The 14,494-nt window shown below is 35.6% G+C and overlaps 1 long non-coding RNA gene across 1 annotated transcript; it reads right to left on the bottom strand.

Moving 5' to 3' along the window:
- Nucleotides 1-2,026: 2,026 nt before the first annotated feature.
- LOC130614873 (uncharacterized) lies at nt 2,027-7,514 on the bottom strand. The gene is made up of 3 exons (XR_008975984.1): nt 7,283-7,514; nt 6,887-7,081; nt 2,027-2,902 (listed from the first exon to the last, which is right to left on the bottom strand). It is a non-coding gene; the product is annotated as an uncharacterized LOC130614873 (long non-coding RNA).
- Nucleotides 7,515-14,494: the final 6,980 nt, after the last annotated feature.

Genomic DNA, 14,494 nt, shown 5'->3' with positions numbered 1-14,494 from the left:
CTGAATGGTGCCGGGATTGAATTGAATTCTGATCCGTGCTTGCGTAAAAAAATTATTTTTCGATCTAAAATGATCAAATACTGTTCCAAAAACAATCTAGAAAAATTTAAAAGATCTTTAACTATTTTCTGATTTAAAGCAAGTGGAAACAAGAAGCCCAGGGGCTTGAAGATTTCGGCCATTAGCCTAAAAGATTTTAAAATTTGAAGTTGATCTTGAAAACGGAGAATTATGGGGTAAACAAATCATTGAGTATTCTCAATTATTATTGTGAAGGGCCTGATACACTTGTACAATATCACTGAAATATAACTTATAATATCAATATAATTTCCTAAAATATGTTTAAAATAGAGTTATAATTTCTTATAATTTCTTATAATATAGCTATAATATGTATAATTTCAACACATGATATGTGCGTCATAACCTCATAATTTGCTGCATGGCTATAACATTTGAATAAAATCAAACGAGTTTGATTTTAATAACATTGTTGGTGATCTGGTTTCTAATGCCTTTTGTTTGTGTGACTATAGATCTATTATCTGCTAGCGTTGTTGTGGCAACGATATTATGAAATTAAATGAATTTGGAACGATATTTTAACAAATTATAAGTATATTGTAGAAAAATTATAACTGTATTATAGAAAATATAAATTGATATTGTATCCTGGCCTTAACTAACCTGCAATACAACTCAATAAATAAAATAAAATTCATGAATAATTAATTAGTTCTGCTGAATATAGCTTTAGTCTAAGTGCTTGAAAAATTGTACAGAAAGAAATGACGTAACATCAAACATGGCGCATTATAAGACGATCTTCATTATGCTACACCGCACGAGCTTTAACTTTTGATAGCATATAAACTTTAAAATAAAGTTGTTCATTGGATAATAAAACAATCTGTTTCACTGTTAGGATTCTTATTGGCTTAAAACTCATTTTAGCCTCGTTTTCAGAAAAAAATCTTTAGCCTGGATAAGTTTCGGGCGTCCAGCCTAGCTGCCCTGTGTCTATCTATCTATCTATCTATCTCCGTATCTCTCTATCTCCTCAGGCGATTTTAAAGATTCTGCCTTCGCTGGCGGTAATCAACAAGCCTTTTGAAAGTTTCTGAGAAGTAAAAACAATATATTTTTACTTGGTTATTTAAAAACTTCTTGGTATACATCACATTATATTTTCGTAATAAGTGAGACAGAAGCTTTGTAATTGCAAACATGCGCCAGAAAACATCAACGCGAGTGCCTTGCCTAGTTATCGTCGATCAGATGAAAATAATGACCGTGTCTTAAAAGATTCATCCGTTTGATTCGTCATGACCTTGTCGGTGAGACTGGTCGCTTATAAAACGTAAAGAAAGAAGAGTACCACCCCGACACCCCCCGTAAAATCATGTGTATATTTTATGTAAACCGCCCGCTTCTCTCTCGCTCCCCCTACCCCCATCTGCGCATGCGCAAAAAATCTGACGACATCCGACAAACATCCGCGCATGCGCAAAAACTTCAACGATATCCGGCAGAATATGACGTCATCATGCGCAAGTTGTCCAGCACGTTTGTTTGCCGCTACCACGGGAGTGGAAATTAATTATGCACATGTGCGGAATTTTAGATTACGTCATCTTGTTTTTTTGTATGATAACGCTAACTAGGGTCACACCACAACCCATTATATTTAAGTAGGCTGTTCAGGTCAAATTTTTCTATGCGCCGCTCGACCTTCTAGCCGTATGCAACGTTTTCTACATTTCTATACGGTTTCAACGAGGGGTCGCGCAACTCCTAACTCCAAGCCATTCTCTAGTTATTGTTATTTTTATGATAGATAGTATAGCCCTTTTTTGTTGCGTTTTTCGGCCAATTTCGCAACAAAACACGGCACAAAGACGGGGGTCATGTATAGGTTTTTTTTCACAATTTCTATCTTTAAAAATCAATAACTCCAGATTGAGACATGGTAAGAACTTAAAATTTTTACAGTAGATAGTATATTTGTAAAAGAAAAAATATATTAATTTTTGATGGTTTATTTTTAGAAATGACGTAATGATGACGTCATAGCTCAAATATTACTACAAATTGCTCTAAAAGCGCAAGAAAGTATACAACAACCAGTAAACAATTTTATAAACTGTAATCTTAACGTTAAACAAAGTTCATTAGAGTGTACGAAATTTCGGACAAGGGTGTAAATTTGCAGACCAGATAGAAAAAATGACGTCATAGTTGAAAAAATCTTTCCAAATTGATGAAAATGCAAAAAAGTTCACAGGAACATAATAAAACACCACAAATTAGTAACTATTCAAAAATTATACAAACACTCTTAAGGAGTACAAATATCTGACAAGAGTGTAATTTGCAGACCAGATAGAAAAAATGACGTCATAGTTGAAAAAATCTTTCCAAATTGATGAAAATGCGAAAAAAATTCACAGGAACATAATAAAACACCACAAATTAGTAACTATTCAAAAATTTTACAAACACTCTTGAAGAGTACAAAATATTTGACAAGAGTGTAATTTGCAGACCAGATAGTAAAAATGATGCTGTAGCTCAAAAATAACATAAAATCAATGTATAAAAGCAAAACAATTATACAATAACCGGCAAAAATGTTTATAAACTGTAATCTTAACATTGAGAGACTTCATAGAAATGTACGAAATTTATATTTTTGCAGACCAGCCAGAGAAAATAACGTAATAGCTGAAAAGATATTTCAAATTTAAGGAAATGTAAAAAGAAAGTCCACAGGAACCACTGTAAAACACTAAGTTGGTAACTATAAAACTTTGACAAACACTCTTAAAGCTTGCAAAATATTTGACAGAGTATAAATATGCAGACCAGATGAAAATGGAACAACTGCACCTTTTAGCACCTAAATAAAAAAAAGAACGCAAAATATTAAGCTACCATAAGTGCTAAATGTTTTAATAGAACAATATATACCACATGTCACAAGTTGACAAAACAATGATCCTCAAAGGAAGAAGTTTTTGCCATAAAAAAGTTCCACGGTTTGAACGAAATACATTACCACAAAAATTTCTTCCCTCAAATATATAACTATACTATAACTAACTATATTCTAAGATAACATAATAACGTCTCCCTTCTCAAAATCTAAAATTATTGGAAAACTCCAAACTGTCTCAGGTTCTGACTCATATACTACATTAAACAACGTGCGTTTAGGATTGGAATGTCGTTTTGCTACACTTAGAATTTCCCCTTTACACCAATATGCATCCTCTTCATCTTCTTCCTTTAAATGATGCCGTATGTGTAAACCAACTAAACAATCAGGGTCTTTGATGAAGGAAGGGAGTTTGTTGCTTTTTTGTTGTTCAGACAGTTTTTTCATCCTTTCTTTCTTGATCTTTTCCATCAGTTCCTTTTTTTGGGTTGCAACTACTTCATCTCTATCTTCCTTCGACTTCAGGTTATCCTTTGTTACCTTTTCTGCAGATGATGAAAATGTTACATGCATGATTTTAACAAAGTTTTCAAGAAGCTCTTCCCAAGACAAATCAACTCTTTTGTTTCCACTCTGTTTTGTTTTGTTAAACAATTTGGAATTGCATTTGAAAGGCATAACATGCCTGTAAAAATTCATTTGCGCTAGCAAAACTTCTGCACGTTTTTGTGATGATATATCCATGATGTTTTTTTTCAGTTCATCAACAGATATCCAAGCCTGGACATTTAGCTCAAGCAATTTGTTAAAAGCTTCCACTTTCTTCAATGCTATTTTCTCTTCAGCTTTCTTTTTCATATCTTGTTTAGCAAGCAATTTCCTTTTCCTCTCCTCCAACAGTTCTTTTCTCCTTGATTTATACTTCGCCTTCATTTTTTCCACATTATGTCTGGCTGATTCCATCATACTTTTTTTCTCATCATAAGACTTCTGTTCAAACCAATCAAGTGTTTTGTTACGCGACCACATGGTTAAAGCCTGCAATGTTTCAACATTGGCACTTGGCTTCGTTTTCACTAACAAATCCAAAATTGCAAAGTCACTTTCAGAAGCCTTATTGGTTACTGGTACAATTGATGACGTCTCCTTTATTATCTGACTGGGGCTCCAGTACTTTCCTCCAGGCAGTTGATCCTTACATTGACGCTCTAAGATGATGAGAATTGCATGGCAAATAATTTCAAGGGCTTGCTGTGTTAGAATATCCAATTCATCATCACCTGTATCCTCAAATAGCTTGATAAATAATTCATCTTTGTTGTGTACAATAATACCATCCTCTTGGAAAATATGACTGCCAGATAGAAGTGATGAACAATTGTTGCAGAGTGCAGATAGTTTGACTTTAAGTTGTAACAGGTATGGATTTATTTCGAGGATACTTTCACAAGACTCTATTAATCGCCACAATGGACCAGTCAATAATTTATCAATAATGCCAAGTGCTCTGACTTCACTAAGAAACAACTTATTTGATACGTCTTCATTTACAGCTTTCAGTAAATTATTAGGATCAGGCCATGATGAAAGAAAAGATACGACTGCATCACGATGGTAATATAATGCAGCAGCGTTATAAAACAATATGTTAAAACGATTTCCAATAAATGGTACAAAGTAAGATTTCTGATTGCGACCAGCTAAAAACGAGTTAAAATACGATGCTACTCCACATTCGTCACTTCCACGCACATGAAAAGCTTTACAAGCTGTACGCACTAATCTAGAAGCAGAAGATTCTTTTGCACTATTGAAGGCAAATACTGTTTCATAGTCATCACAGAGGACCATTCTCTCAAATGAATGCAGAACTTTATCTGCCTCTGAGGCAAAATTTGCCAGAAGATGTAATTTGCAAAAGAAATTTCCCATATCGGTCATGTCCGTTTTTTGTGTTTCGCTTAAATAATTCCAGTTTTCTACAACATTTGGTAATAATTTTTCCCTTAAAGATTTCAGTTGTGAGTTAAATAAAGGATTAATAGGGCCAAGATCCGACATTGTAGATTTGATTGATGTGACAAGCCGGGAAAAATTTGCATCCTTGTCACATTCTTTCAGAATGTCACACATGTCATCAATTGTGTCAGTAAAATTTTTCATTACTATTGCCGCATCGCCACCTGCAACTTCTGATAATCCAAATGTTAAAGTTTTTCCTTTCGATGTTGTAATCTGAAAATTTTGATAATGTTTATGGTATTTTGATGTACCATCTCCATGTAAACAATTACCAAACGCCTCCTTGTCATTATCAATCATTGCTTCTGCAACCTGTAATTGTGCTAAAATTAATGCTTCTTGCATTAAATGACTTTTTAAACCTTGTGAAGGCAACCTGTCAACCCTTTTTTTTGCAAGTTTTTCAAGTACAACCTTGATCACATCATTTACCTTTCCCATGCTGACATTCAAGGAAAGTAATTCCATAACAACTTCTCTTATTTCGTCTGAATAACGACCACCTTCAAATGTTACAATTTCATTGTCGTTTAATAACGAAACGAGCATTTGCAAATCACGATTTTCTTCAGTAAGTTGCTTCATGTTTGTACAGAGTTTGTCATAATCACTTTTTAAACACTTCATATCATTCACTTCTTTGTGGTCAATCAATTTTTTCTGGTTTTCAATTTTTAACAACAAACTGTGCGTCTTTCTTTTCAGTTTTGCTTTCTCATTCCGCAGATCATCAACTATAGTTTCACTGTTTTCTAATTTATCATTGAGTCTGTTCAAGTTTACTTTCATGTCATCCAACTCATCACTTTTATTCTCAGTACCAGATATCAATTCAGCTATTTCTGATTCCATTTTATTAATTTTATCATCTCTGTTTTTAATTTTCTTTGATAAATTTCTCAATTTATCTGCCCTCGCTTTGCTATTATCTTTAAATTTCAATTCCACATTTCTAAGTTTTTCCTCTACTTCAAGATAATTGTTCTTTATACGACGATATTCTGCTGTCAACTTATTTTCATCCTTCATTGCTACAAATAACTCGTTACTAAGTTTCTTAACCTCTTTGACTTGTGTGTTGTATTGAATTTCTAATTCTTAAAAATTTTCGCACTTTCTTTTTAAACTTTTGTTTTCCTCCTTTAATTGTTTCATTTTCTCTTTAAACAAAACTTCATTTCTAGAACTAGCCGCATCAATAGATCGCTGATGTGGGGTAATTTGCACTGGAACACTAAACTCAGCTTCCAACAAAGTTTCTATAGCAGAATTAGCTTTCCTTTTTTTCAGACCATTTACTTTCTCTACTAGTCTTTTAACTTTTGTATATAACGCTTTTTCTGGACATGTTATTTCAACACCAAGTAAAACAAATCCATCACTTACTTCTTTAATGCTTTTTTCATTCAATGAAGAAAAAAGATCATAAACTTGTTTATTTTTAATACTCATTTTTAAAGCTGAAAATATATCAAGCGAAACTGCACTAATAATTTTATTGTCTAACATAAGCTGCAAAACTTTTAACCAATGCATATTATTTTTAAAATACCATTCCTACCTAGACTGTGTATTATCTGCCTTTCTAGTTTACGTCAGCAATTATGATATAGCTATACATACTAAACAATGGAATATTTACAAAAATAACATTATATAATCATTATCTCTTCAATTATTATCTAAATCTTGCTTTTTAAAACAGTATAAGCTAGCTATAAAGTAACCTACTCTGACTCTTAGCTAACTTTAGGCCTGGAAAGTTGGAAGAGAGGCGTTTTTGTAAAAAAGAATAATGGTAAACAGTAAACAGTTTGCAAGAACTGAGTGGGTAACAAATTGGTATCTGGAATCAACAAATTTCCAAGCCTAATACTTTAAGTGTTTAAAAACCAAATCACACTAGTAGTAAGCAAAATATACCTTTATCTATTAACCACACAGTGGTATGGAATAATTAAACACAACATCACACACTCCATCTTCTGGTCCACTACTTCGGCTAATATATATATAGCTAGGTAGCTAGCTAGCTTTGGTGCTTTAGTTTAGTAGCTGTGTCTAATGTTAACTGGAATATCTAGCACATAGCCATGATTAATAGCCATCATTCCAAGACTATAAATTATATAATAAAATAAAATAAATAAAAAGTCGAAATTCGTTGTTGCACTGCAGCAAGTCACATAGAACTTTAAGACGGGGGTTCGATATAAACAAAAAATGCTTTTTCTCCAGATTTGTCATGCAGGAAAGTTAGGAATAAGAATAGAAATTGAAAGTATATTTTTAATATAAACTAATTTCAAGTGAGACTACCTGATACGTCATGCACTTTCCTCTGTTTGCGCCAAGTTTACATTTCCCTCGTCGAAATCTGAATACACTGTTGGTCGTTTAAACAAGTCTCATTCAAAAAAACAAATTTAAGGTACTTAACAATCACTATCTGCCCATACACCATCTGTCTTAAGCGAAATAGGTGCCGAATTCGACGATTTAAAATAAGTGCCATCACGCGCAATAACAAAATACGCGTTGCCGTGTGCGAGCTTGTTTTAAGCTGAATTTCCGAACACGGCAAAAAGTCACGTGACTGAACAGCCTAATTTAAGCTCCAAAACTACATTTAAAATGAAACTGGGCATTTTAAACATTATTTTTCATAGAAAGAGTGACCAAGGTACTTAAAAATGACCTTTGATACATTTCGATATGTAAACAAACACTAAAAAAAAGCGGGAAACTTTCGATGTACTGTTTACGAAATTTGAGCTACATTGAATCATTATATCTATAAAAATAAAATTTTTGGCGACTTATAAATTAATGTAAAACGTTCTACAGACTTTACTTTATTCCTACAGACCTTACTTTAACCCCTACCACTTTTTTCTATCGCATTTTTTGAAGACTTTTTATATCATGGTTTTCTCTTAAAATTTATCCAATATGGCTGAATATCACTCTGAGAAAATAAACAGACTTTGCAGATTTTGTGGGCAATTGCTATCAAAGGACACAGTTTTAGTATCTAAACATAAAAGCAGATTATTAAAATGATTATTGATGTTGACCAGGACTCAAACGAGATACGTCCAACAAAAATGTGCCTCAAATGCTGTTCAAAACTGACACATAGTGAAAAGAGAACAACAACTTCTATAATGCATGAAGTTCATTAACAGCAACACTCTGAAAATTCTCCTTACAGCTTCGAAAAACTCAAGAGAGGACGTAAAACGAAGAAACACAAATCAGGCAGGCCAACAGCAAAAAAACCAATATGGACACGGATTTTGTTAAACATTTTCGAAAACACCAAAGATGTCGTTCCCCCAGAATTAACACTGGAACACTTAAACACCAGTCTTAACCCTCATGTTAGCCTCTGCGGTTGCTCTATTCAGCGCAACCACGTTTGCTATGGTTACCATTTTTAATCAAAACAAAATTTGACACATGCGCTTAATTAATTTCATACCGTAAACGAACTTGCCAGGTTGAAAAAATTATTTCTAAAAAAAAAAAAATAATAAAATGAGTTGGTTTCAAAATGTTCCGAACCGATTAAAGACGCAGGAAATGTGCAATTGGGTGGTTGAAAAGGATTCTTGGTTGGTCGAGCATGTTCCGGAGCATCTCATGACTCAGGACATGTGCACGAGAGCAGTTGAAGAGGAACCCGTTATCCTCGATTAGATGAATTCAAGACTCAGGACATGTGCACCAAAGCCGTTGAAGGGGAGCCCTTTATGCTCGCATGTGTGCCAGAACATCTCATGACTCAGGACATGCGCACCAGAGCTGTTGAAGAGGATCCCGGACTGCTCAATCCGGAGTGGACCCCAGACTGGTTAGTTACACCGGATATGTGTAGGAAGGTTGGGGTTGAATCTGAATTGTTCGATGCCTATCGCCAGCGGAAAGCACAAAAGGCTAAAATTAAAAATGAATTGATGCCGATAACATGGCACTCAGCAGATCGATATCGGGATTGGTGTAAGCCAGAGGACGAGAAGCAAGAGATTTCAAAATTATGGGAGGAATCAATAAATTCAAAAAAAACAAAAAAAACATATTGATAAATAAAATCTTATAATAAAAGGAAAATGTATCGGTTTCAAAATATTCCAGATAAATTCAAGTCGGAGTAAATGTGCAATAAAGCAGTCGAGGAGGATCGCTATATGCTCGGGTATATTCTGGATCAATTCAGGACCCAAGAAATGTGCAATCATGTGGTTGAAACGAATCCCCTGGCATTCGAGCTTGTTTCAGATGATTACAAAACACAGGGCATGTGCAATTATGCGGTTGAAAGGAATCCCAATATGCTCCTATTTGTTCCGGATCGATTCAAAACGGAGAAAATGTGCGATAAGGCAGCCGATAGCTATCCCTATGCGCTAAAGTATGTTCCGGATCGATTCAAGACGCATGAAATGTGCATGAGAGCCGTTGAAAGGATCCTGAGATGATCGAGTATGTTCCAGATAATCTCATGAGTAAATATAGACATACATTTCAAAATTATGGGAGTAATCAATAAATTCAAAAAAAAATTATTGATAAAAAATTACTCTAATAAAGAGAAAATGAGTTGGTTTCAAAATATTCCAGATTGCTTCAAAACGCAGGGCATGTGTAATATTGTTGTTGAAGATGACCTCTATATGATCGCACATGTCCCAAGGCTGTTCAAGAGCCAGGAAATATGCAATTAGGTAATTAAGGAGGACCCCAGTCTGCACCACCATGTCCCAGACGCTTATAAAACTCAAAAGATGTGTAACAGGGCCGTTGAAGAAGAGCTCCAATGCCTCCAATTTGCTCCGGATTAATTCAATACTCGAGAAATATGCATGAGAGCCTTTGAAAAAACCCACCTCCTGCTCGAGTTTGTTCCGGATCGATTAAAGTACCAGGAAATGTGCATGAAAGCCGTTGCAGAGGATCCCTCAATAGTCGCATATGTTCCAGATTATCTCTTGCATATGAACTGGTAGAGGAGAGCCGTTGCAGAAACGACAGCCGTTGCAGAAACGAGAGCCGTCGCAGAAGCTCAATTTGTGGATGGTGTATTGAAAACAACATTAGATATATTTAAAATGCATTGAACACTATATAAATAAATGTGTATCAACTGTAAATCAAAATTTGAAATGTTAGAAAATGCAGCGGTCGCAACATTACTTGCCGGTATTGGGATCTCTCTACCACTTATGACCATGGCTCTAGTGAAAGAATCTGATAATGAGAAGGAGAATGGTAGATCAATTAAAAATTTGCAGGATCGGTTTCGTGACTTAGAATAGTAATGAGACTATACAGGATTTTATGTATCGTTAGAAACATAAAATAAAACGATGAAAAAACAATCCGATGATTGTGAACATGTGCTTGACGAATATGATAGATGCAAATGCGGTAGAAAACTTGTGGTGAAAGGGAAAATGTTATGTTGGCGTTGTTATCAGGAATATACGTTATATAACGGTGGTTTTTGTAATTGTTTGACCAAACAATAAAAAGTATGGATCAAATTTTTTCATATAAATAAAAGAGCATGTTGAAATTTGGGGACAAAATTGTTAAATCAAAAGAATTTTACAGTAATGTAACACCGTACAATATCGAAGATGTGAAAATTGAAAACCTAGTGGTGAGTGATTCCACAACAGCAAACAAAGGTAAAGATGAACGGTTTGTGATTGGCTATCATGATCACGACGGCAACATATCCGCGTTACTAATAAAAACCCCTAAAAAAATCTACTCTTAGGGCGTCTCTCAATATAGTCCGAATTCAGCGTTCACCATGTCGTTCGATCTTGGTGACTATCCTGAATTTATCGAAAAATATGAGAAAATCTTGAAAAAAGTTGAGTGGGAAAGTGGAGCTTACTTCACGAACCTAGGTGTGAAGAAAAAATCTTTATATCAACCCCAAATTGAAAGAATGGGAAGGTAAAATTAGAACCAATTTTCATAAAAAAAAGATACCCGAGGAATCTTGTGAGTGTAACTCGCAATTTACTCAAAGGCTTTGATCATATTTTTCATAAGCCTACAACTTATTTGACAGATTATTCCCCATCTTTTTGTTCTTCTCGATCTTCTCCGTTTTCATTTTTGTTTGATTGGACAGAACTTCAACATGATTCCCAGTGTACGCTATAACCAGTAATGGCGCTAAAAATTTACCAAAAGTCACATGAAACAGAATGGTCATTGATTCCTTAATAATAGGGTCATTATCAATATCTTTCCTCAATTTTTCAACAGAGTCGATCGAAATCAGATTGCTTACAACAGTTGAATATAAATTAAATACATGTGCAGATAAAGCCTGGCTTGTTTTTTTTCCTTTTTCTTGAACTTCTCGTTGAATATATTCGCCATATGCCTTTTCTAACGCTTCATCTGACTCCTTATCTACAAAGCCATCAGTACATTTCTTTGGTAAAAGATGTGCTTTACCTTCCCTGATTGCATCTTTTAAAACTTGGCGTCTATCAATTGGTTTTTCTTTCTATGTCGTCGCTTTTGCTGGAGTATCAACAACTTCAAATATATTGGCAAGCTCATTTGTTTTACTTATTAAACGTCAAAAATGTAAAAAAACAGTAATACAATAATCATAAAAGGTAAAATTATTGCAATACATAGATATACATCCATTTATTGTCTGGTGTGTTTGATCAAACACACTAGACTACATGTCATATAACTTACAAATCCAAGGGCACGCCATCATCTAGGACGCGTAGCTTGTCGTAAAACGCTGATAATCCTAGCTTACTTTGCTCATAGGTGATCGCCCCCTGGTTGTGCAACCGGAAATCTATGTTTTTCGCAGTATTTAAGCTTCCTTTCAACGCGTTCATGTACCTGCACCATGTCATCTCATTCTGCTTTTTTGACATTCCTTTGCACGAAAACTTGGTGCCCTTTTTCCCTTCGACAAAATAGCACTTAGCGGTGATAGCAATCATCCTAAACCCAATAAACTCAGGTTTAAACACACGTCCTGTCCTACTCAAGTAGTCGTCAGTCACCAACCCGTTTTTCACATCATTGTCGTACTCCTCGATCAGCTCACGACGCACGACATCGCGCAATTCTTTTCAAGAGATAGCGAAATAGGCAGAGTCTGTATCCATATAGATGTACTCGAAGTCTCTACGATTTACGTATTTATCGAGGAAGTCATAGTAAAATCCAAGCATCCGTATGCTTGGCTAGTTGGTACACCGCGATACCACTTGGTAGGCTCTATGAATGCTGCACTTGCGTTTGCCTTTTCTGATCTCGTACGCATCACCTATCGGCTCCAAGTCTTCGAAATAGGGAGATCTCATCGCTTGATCGATCTTCCTTTCGTCTCTGGTAAACGTTGTATTCTTATTTCTTGCTACATCCTCGATCATTTTTTCCATGGGATGAATTCCCCTTCAATTTGGCTGTATCTCCAGCCAAACGGTTGTCTGGATTTTTATCAGCTTCCCTACGAGGAGCCGCAATCTCTTCGGGAAACCAATTGAACGGTTTACCGCGCTTGTATTTCAAAAATTGATGGATTGCTGTCACTTGCAAACCATGATCCAGGTACCATTTCAGCACAGGCGTATAGAGTAGAATCTTTCGGCTTTCATCACACACAACAGCTTACGTGTACCAGGAACTCGCTTGCGGCCCGTAGATTTTACATAATCGTGCATGTGCTCTGGAATGGCTTCATCTGGTATTTCCTTTTCCAAAAACAGTGGAGACATCTCGGAGAATTTATCATACAACTCCGCGGGCACCTCAATGTCAACTTGGGCAAATCCAAACAAGAAGCCTGCTTGAACATGTCGTGTTAGTTTTTCAACGTTATCCGATGATCTAGGTTCGGCAATTTTGAGCAATTTTTTCCTTACCGCAGGGGAAGTCATACATCATTGCGCTAGGATACAACATGTTCGCATCTAGCCCCAGGATTGTTTGGCACTGTTTGGCGTCCCTGTATACATGTGATCTAATACTTGTCACACCACGCTCGTGGTACCTACAAAATACGATCGCCGGGCCTCCTACCATACCCGTTTGTAACAGTTCGTAAGCCTCATTCTTCGTTCATTTTTCACATGTTTTCTGCACTTCTTTACATTTCTTACAAGTCTTGCTGTAGCAGTCTTCTTTACATTCGTGCTTGCATGGTTAGCCTGGTGCATAGAGCTCAATCTTTGGGTTTAGTTTTAGGGTCTTATTCAACACATAATGCATCGATACGCCAGGGATACTCACTGCATCCTTCAAAATGTCTATATCATCTCCGCAATATTGACGTCTGATTTTATCAACTGCTTCGATGAAGGGTTCAACATCACTCATGTTGTATTCGCGTAACCAGTCCATCATTGTGATACAACCTCGATTACCGAATTCTGCGCAGAATTCTTCATTCTCTTCAACGGATAGTGTGTTTTTATCGATTAATCGGCTATTGAAAAATAAATTTAGATTTAAGTAAATCTTCGTGTTGCGTTTCTAAGTTTCCCACTCTGATATTGTTTAATAATTCAATCCAACATTGGTCACCACGCTACCTCATAACTTCTGTTAGTTCAGCAATCTTAAAATATTTCCAGCAATGCGAAAGATTTAACAGTACATCTTTATAGTCTGCATAAATTTGCTTGCTTGAATTGGTGGAAGTTGGTAGAAATCGCCACATGCTATATAACAGATATTCCTGCAAATGGAATGTCATCTGCGCATCCAAATATTTCGGTTAGCCGTTGGTGAATGTGCAACAGCAGCTTGTTTGAAATCATTGAGATTTCGTCTATTACGATAATGCTTAGCTCTGAAAGCTTATTTCGCAACATGCACCTCTTTTTATCACTCAACTTAAAAATTTTTTTGGTAAAACTTCTATTAACTGGTATACCCGAGGCTGAATGTATTGTAGTTCCCTCTACATTGATGGCAGCATCACCAGTGGGCGCCAGAAGTAGTAGTAGGGAGTGATTATAGGTACTTTTCTTTCCACATACACCTTTTAATCACAAAACCCCGCTTCCACCACCACCCAAAATGGAATAAAATGAAATCATATACTGATATCAACACATAATAATAATATGCCAATAACCAATAGATACTCATATTAATACAAATAATCATATATAATATGACGTCATCAACGCATGCGCAATAGTATATACTCATATTATACAGAATATGAGTAAGGGAATTCCCAAATTATTCAATCCTTGACCAAATCAAAAAAAAATGCTGGTTGGAAATGAAATGTCCCTATAATAAAGGAATGAGTTGGTTCAAAAATGCAATCAGTAAAATATATAATACCGTGTCGGCACCAGTAGCGGCAACTCGCGAAGCTCTCACTAAGCAATTAAGGAGTGTGCGGGATACCGTTAGTTACTACTACAACAAGGCCAGGGATCAATTTTCAGGATCACCAACTCTCCACGATGAGGTTCAACGTGTCACCATAGATAAGGAATATCAGGGAATATC

The sequence above is a fragment of the Hydractinia symbiolongicarpus genome, chromosome 11, assembly GCF_029227915.1.
Source record: "Hydractinia symbiolongicarpus strain clone_291-10 chromosome 11, HSymV2.1, whole genome shotgun sequence".
NCBI classification, from domain to species: domain Eukaryota; kingdom Metazoa; phylum Cnidaria; class Hydrozoa; order Anthoathecata; family Hydractiniidae; genus Hydractinia; species Hydractinia symbiolongicarpus.
The sequence above is the reverse complement of the archived record's forward strand: the minus strand, read 5'-3'. Positions and strand labels throughout refer to the sequence as shown.